Source organism: Bos mutus, chromosome 10 (assembly GCF_027580195.1).
Source record: "Bos mutus isolate GX-2022 chromosome 10, NWIPB_WYAK_1.1, whole genome shotgun sequence".
NCBI lineage: Eukaryota > Metazoa > Chordata > Mammalia > Artiodactyla > Bovidae > Bos > Bos mutus.
In genome coordinates this window covers 24,290,583-24,296,582 of record NC_091626.1, presented here as the reverse complement: position 1 = coordinate 24,296,582, position 6,000 = coordinate 24,290,583, and the positions used below count along the sequence as shown (strand labels likewise).

The window sequence follows — 6,000 nt, the reverse complement described above, 5'->3', positions numbered from 1 at the left end:
TAATTAAAAGAACAAATATATGGAAAGGGCTTATATATGTGACATATGAGAAGGACTCAAAAAGTATTGTTTTTTTTTTTAATGTAGTCAAAGTTAATGCTGACTCATTTTAGGTGCCACTTCAAAGAAAAACTTATTTGCATTGGCTTCAAATTCTGGAGAGGAAATGAGAAAAAGGAATTATTCTTACTTTTGATAAGTAATATGCACTATTCACATATCAAGTCATCCACATAATAAAGGATGCTCAGTCCATAGAAGTTACAGATCAAGCAGTAAGGTGCTTTCTGGTTTTCTCCTCACAGCCACTCTTTTTGATAAACAAGGTCTACTGTATAGCACAGAAAAAGTATATTCAATATCCTGTGTGTGTATACACAGATATATATATATATATATATATATATGGGTTTCCCTTGTGGCTCAGCTGGTAAGGAATCCGCCTGCAATACAGGAGACCTGGGTTCGATCCCAGGATTGGGAAGATCCCCTGGAGAAGGGAAAGGCTACCCACTCCAGTATTGTGGCCTGGAGAACTTCATGGACTATACTATATAGTCCATGGGGTCACACAGGTGTAACAGCACAGGAAAAATACATTCAATATCCTGTGTGTGTATATACAGACATATATAATATATATATGAAAAAAAATAATAACTTCAGCAGGTATCATTATCCTCATTTTACCTATGAGGAAATTAGAGTTCACAAATGCCAAGACTTGCCCAAGGCCAAGCTTCCTTTGGGCACTGATTTGTAAATATTTTTTATCCTTTTTCTGGTGTGCCTACCTTAGATCCCCAAGGCACATCCTGTTCCAGTTCCTTCAGTGAATATTCAAGAGAGCCTGGGGGCTGGATGTTTGTTATTGCCAACTCCTTCTGACTTCCTCTGGTGACCCTGGCTCTTCGCCTGGAATCCCATTTGACTCTTCCCAGAGTTCCTCACATCTTACTGATTCCCCCTCCTCTGAAATCTGTCTTGACTCTACCCCTCCCTTCCATCCCAGTTGCCACCACTCTGGTTCAGGTCTGTCTACCTTCTGCAGGGACTCATCTTCTACGGAGACTCGCAGGTGACTTCCACATCTTTCCTTTCCAGTTTCCTCTACAGTGCTGCCCAAACCACAGCTATGATCTCCCCAAATCACGGCTCTAATCTTGTCACTCCCTACCTCTCAAACCTACAGAGGCTCCCTCTGCCAGCTCCTTACCCTTGACATTTGATCCAACCTATTCTGCCAGTTTAGCTTCCAAGACTCCCCTCCCTTTCAGTCAAAATGAATGCTTCACTACTCCCTGAACAGGCTTCCAGTCAGATTGTTGGTTCAGCTTAGAATTTCTGTTTTCTCTTCCAGGCAGCTCAAGCTTCATGAAGCTGTCCTTTATTCTGACTTCTGTCCTTACTCTGATCATCTCTTCCCATTCATACCCTTTCTTATATAAAATTCTTGACAGGCAGAATCCTACCTTCCTTGTTATTTGTTGAAATGCTTTCACACATGGCTACAATTGATTAACCCCACAATCTATTTTCTAAGGGATCTAGCAACTCACAGGGCCCTGGGTTAACAGGGCACATAGTGTGCCAGGTCTGCTCGTGGCAACAACCAAGCCTGGCCCATTTGAACCCAGCTATCCTCACAAAACTGTCACTTGTACATAGAGAACATACCTGTAGTTAGTTGCCAAGGGGAAGGGGAGTGAGGGAGGCATGGAGTGGGAGGTTGCAGTTTCCAGAATATATATAGAATGAATAAACAACAAGGTCTTACTGTATAGCACAGGAACTGTAGACAATATCACATAACAAACCATAATGGAAAAGAAATATATATATATATATATACACAAAATTGAATCACTTTGCTGTACACCAGAAACTAACACAATATTGTAAATCAACTATATTTCAATTACAATAAAGATAAACCAAATCTGAAAAAAAAAAGCAAACTGCCACTTCTGGTAAAGGGCCCTACACAGGATTCCATTTTCCATCTTTTATGTCAGCTGACACCTGGAGCAGGCACACACAGAGAGACCATACTGGAACTATTCATTGTATAAACAAACTTTCCACTAGAGAGAACATCAGAACGTTAGATCTACTTCCTTGTTTCAGCAGAAGAAATCAAGTCACAGAAACGGAAGAGACTTCCCCAAGGTCACACAGCAAGAAGGAAATAGAACTTGATCTACAGCGGAAGCTCCCGAACTGAATCTGAGGGCACGCTCTTCTGCAGCTTGGAGCCACGCAGACCTACGGTCAGTAGTCTCAAGCTACCAGAGGTCACCACCAGTTCATCACCGGTTCCTTTTTCCTCTCATCTCAGACCCTCCTTCGCCCTTTCCACAACAGACTCTTTCCTCCTCCGTAAGTTTAAAGGAGGGGGTCCCAAGCAGCGAGAGGACTTTCCTGGGCTGGATTAACCGGGTTGGACACAGAAAATACCCGGTGCTGGGTGGGGTAGCCACAGCTTGGGAAGTTTCAACTCGCCTCTGGCCCAGCCCGGCCCGGCCAGGCCCAGCCCCAAAACGCGTCTGTCTCCACCCTAAACATGATTGACCCCGCCCCAAAGGGCGGAGCCCAAAGAATACAGCCGCCGATTCGCTGCCTTTTCACCAGGCCTGGGCGGAGCCGAGACCTCAACCCCGCCCCTCCCTAAGATCCACCCTTATTGGCATAGCCCGTCAGAAGACGCGTCCAATGAGAAAGGAGGGGCGGCTGCCATCTCCCTATCCGCTGCGACAACGCGAGAGTGGACGCAACTAAGTGGCAGACGCTACCCTTCGGTCTTTCCGGGTCTTCCACGCTTCGCACCCGGCACCTGTGGACCCTGGGCCCGAGGGAGAGCCGGAAAAAAATCCTCTGATCGAGTAAGTCTGCGCTGACTGGAGTACTGTTGGCGTCGGTTAGGGGGCTGCTGCTGCTCCTCTGATAGAGGAGGTGGGGGGCAAGGCCCAAGAAAAGGGGCGGGGAGGAGGAGCCGCGCGGACCCCGGCGTGGGTAGGGGGCTGGGCGGGCTAACTCTGGTTGAGTGGAGTCTGTGGGCGCGTGGAGCTCGCTCGTCCTGTTCGATTTACAGCCGTAGAGACGGGAGAGGAAGGCCCTGAGTTTCGCCGCTCCGTGTCTGCCCCGATGGAGCGTTCTTTTAAATTGTGATGTCAAAGTGCCACCCGATAGCTGCCAGTGGCTGGACTGCGGGCTCTTGGTGGCGGTTTTACCTGGAAGTTCAGATTGTGGTTGGCTTTCAGACAGGTCAGCATAGCAGTTAAGGCAAGCACCTACAGTGCTATGCACTACCAACTGCTTTATAAGCATTATCGAAGCTTTCCGCACACTAACCCCATGAGGTCGGCGGCAGTACCTCTGTCGGATGCAGAACGAGCCCTAGTGAAATTGTCATTTACCCGAGGTCACTAGCAAACGGTGGGGCCACGGGGTGAAACCACACTTCCCGAAGTTAACTTCCGCACCGAGGTGCCTTAGCGACGAAGCTAGCACTAGCTATGTCCAAGAAGCCTCGTCGTCACCCCAGTTGACCTTAGAAACTATGACTACCCCCTCCCCTTTCCCCTGGACGGACATGGGGTGGTCCACAGACCTTGTCCTCTGAATCCAACAGCTCTAAAGAAAGAAAACTGAGGCCACAGCTTCCAGGACGAAACAAAATTACAAAACCCCAAACTCTAGTTTTAAATAATCGTGGAGATCGCAGTTGAGGTGGTGTCCTGAGGCGGACCAGCAGGAGTAGAATCCCTTCCCCAACCCCTAACCCCCACCCCATTGTGTCTTTCTGGGTACCATATTTAGCCTTCAAAGCCTTGATTTCCTTCATTTGTGAGGTGGTTTTAAATACTACTCAGGGTGGGCAGGGCAAGCCCCCTGCAGAGGTCATTTTATGTGGGGCTTTTCAAGCCAGTGGCGGTAGCGTTTCCCACGCTGCAGTCCAGTAACCTCTATAATCTTAACTCATCTGTCGCTGGATATTTAGGATATGTCTCATTTATAAATGTCATAGTACTTTTGTAGCAGGAAAATTTTTGTTTGTTTGGGCTTCCCTGGTGGCTCAGCTGGTAAAGAAGCCACCTGCAATGCGGGAGACCTGGATTCGATCCCTGGGTTGGGAAGATCCCCTGGAAAAGGGGAAGGCAATGGCAACCCACTCCAGTAGTCTTGCCTGGAAAATCCCATGGACGGAGGAGCCTGGTAAGCTATAGTCCATGGGGTCACAAAGAGTGGGACACAACTGAGCAACTTCACTTTCACTTTCACCTACTCCAGTATTTTGACCTGGAGAATTCCGCGGTCTGTATAGTCCATAGGGTCGCAAAGAGTCGGACATGACTGAGCGACTTTCACTTGGATATATATAATTCGCCTTTTTATAATGCACCGTTTGGCAGGTTTTGTACAATATTTCCAATGTCATCTGACCATCTTGCGTGTGTGCGTGCTGCGTTAGTCACTAAATGGTGTCTGACTCTTTATGACCCTGTAGACTCTAGCCCACCAGGCTCTGCTGCCCATGGAATTCTCCAGGTAAGAATACTGGAGTGGATTGCCATGCCCTTCTCCAGGGGATCTTCCAGAACCAAGGATCAAACCCCATGTCTCTTGGATCTCTTATGACTCCTGCATTCGCAGATAGGTTATTTACCATTAGCGCCGCCTGGGAAGCCCTGCGACCATCTTATTCCAGGACATTTTCATCACTCCCCAAGGAAGCCACTGCGGGCCACGTGCTGGGTAGGACGGGGCAGTGAGCCTTGGCCCCGTGCTGAATTTTGGCAGGACTGGGCCACCTTGCACAGAGGCCAGGAGAGAGGCTTCCTGGTTAGGTCTGAGATTCCCAGGCCTGGCCTTTTCCGGGCTGCACCTTCGGGATTTGGCCACCTGGCCTGGAATGGTGTCTGGGGAAGAGGAAGGAAGCGGTACCCTGAAAAACCTGCGCAGCTCAGATCAGATCAGTCACTCAGTCGTGTCCGACTCTTTGCGACCCCATGAATTGCAGCACACCAGGCCTCCCTGTCCATCACCAAATCCCGGAGTTCACCAAGACTCACGTCCATCAAGTCAGTGATGCCATCCAGCCATCTCATCCTCTGTCGTCCCCTTCTCCTCCTGCCCCCAATCCCTCCCAGCATCAGAGTCTTTTCCAATGAGTCAACTCTTCCCATGAGGTGGCCAAAGTACTGGAGTTTCAGCTTTAGCATCATTCCTTCCAAAGAAATCCCAGGGCTGATCTCCTTCAGAATGGACTGGTTGGATCTCCTTGCAGTCCAAGGGACTCTCAAGAGTCTTCTCCAACACCACAGCTCAAAAGCATCAATTCTTCGGCGCTCAGCCTTCTTCACAGTCCAACTCTCACATCCATACATGACCACAGGAAAAACCATAGCCTTGACTAGACAGACCTTTGTTGACAAAGTAATGTCTCTGCTTTTGAATATGCTATCTGCTGCTGTGCAACCCCATAGATGGCAGCCCACCAGGCTCCCCCGTCCCTGGGATTCTCCAGGCAAGAACACTGGAGTGGGTTGCCATTTCCTTCTCCAATGCATGAAAGTGAAAAGTGAAAGTGAAGTCGCTCAGTCGTGTCCGACTCTTCTCGACCCCATGGACTGCAGCCTACTAGGCTCCTCCATCCATGGGATTTTCCAGGCAAGAGTACTGGAGTGGGGTGCCATTGCCTTCTCCAAATATGCTATCTAGGTTGGTCATAATTTTCCTTCCAAGGAGTAAGTGTCTTTTAATTTCATGGCTGCAGTCACCATCTGCAGTGATTTTGGAGCCCAGAAAAATAAAGTCTGACACTGTTTCCACTGTTTCCCCACCTATTTCCCATGAAGTGATGGGACCGCATGTCATGATCTTTGTTTTCTGAATGTTGAGCTTTAAGCCAATTTTTTCACTCTCCACTTCACTTTCATCAAGAGGCTTTTTAGTTCCTCTTCACTTTCTGCCATAAGGGTGGTATCATCTGCATATCTG

The 6,000-nt window shown here is 48.4% G+C and overlaps 1 protein-coding gene across 6 annotated transcripts in view; it reads left to right on the top strand.

Moving 5' to 3' along the window:
* The first annotated feature begins 2,731 nt into the window (after positions 1–2,731).
* Positions 2,732–6,000, top strand: part of DCAF4 (DDB1 and CUL4 associated factor 4) — a 39,695-nt gene continuing 36,426 nt past the window's right edge. For all 6 annotated transcript variants that reach the window (XR_011465603.1, XR_011465604.1, XM_070377593.1 and 3 more), the window contains exon 1: positions 2,732–2,882. The gene's annotated coding sequence lies outside the window, so the exon portion shown is untranslated. The remainder of the gene's footprint in view (positions 2,883–6,000) is intronic.